The sequence below is a fragment of the Anomaloglossus baeobatrachus genome, chromosome 6, assembly GCF_048569485.1.
Source record: "Anomaloglossus baeobatrachus isolate aAnoBae1 chromosome 6, aAnoBae1.hap1, whole genome shotgun sequence".
In the NCBI taxonomy this organism is placed as follows: Eukaryota; Metazoa; Chordata; class Amphibia; order Anura; family Aromobatidae; genus Anomaloglossus; species Anomaloglossus baeobatrachus.
Window position 1 is genome coordinate 47596863 of NC_134358.1, and position 962 is coordinate 47597824.

Genomic DNA, 962 nt, shown 5'->3' on the forward strand with positions numbered 1-962 from the left:
TCCATAGCGACGAGGGAGGAACTTCCTGTCACCGCTGCTGAATGGCAGAGCGCTGGCCAATCAGAGGCAAGCAGCTCTGCCTTGACGTCAGCGCTCTAGCAGGGAAGTTCCTGCCTCGTCGTTATGGAAACGCGATACACAGCCCGGCCCCGTACTGGTAAATCATACAGCATATATACTGGTATATATACAGCGGATATATAGCGTATATATAGCAGGGGGCCGCACTGTGTGAGGAGGTGTTTTTTTTTTCACTGTCCAGTATAACCAATAGGATTAGTGCAGTAACGCCAGATTCCCCTCGCATCCATGCAGGGACATTAATGAAGAGCTTACATGCTGGCCCCTGCACTAATCCTATTGGTTATACTGGACAGTAAAAAAAACACCTCCTCACACAGTGCGGCCCCCTGCTCTTAGCATACTGAAGCATACTGAACGGGGGTAGTCTTATACAGTGAGTATATCCCAAATTCTATATTTTTAGGGCAGAAGTTGGGGGTCGTCTTATACGCCCAGTCGTCTTATACGCCGGCATATACGGTATATATACTGTATATATATATATATATATATATATATATATATATATATAAAAGTATAGCTGTCGATATGTTAGAAGAGGATCAAGTATGAAATTAGTGCATTTGTTAACATTTTTTTAACAAAAATTATACATTTGATTAATTTTGTGTGAAATGTTCGAGATTTCTCAGGAAAATAAAATATTATTTCATGCGTTTAAAGCCCATGTTGATTTTATTATATCGTAGCACTGTGTTCTTCTCAATGGAAATCAGTGTGAAAACCATGACTGGATTAGTAGCGCTTAGGCCAGAGATCAATGAAAAGGCCATTACCTGATGTCTCTCCTTGGGTTGTGTTCAATTATGATCAGACGTGCAAAAAAGATCACATCAAAGGGTCACATGTGTTTCTGATGAGCATTTAATATATTCCGA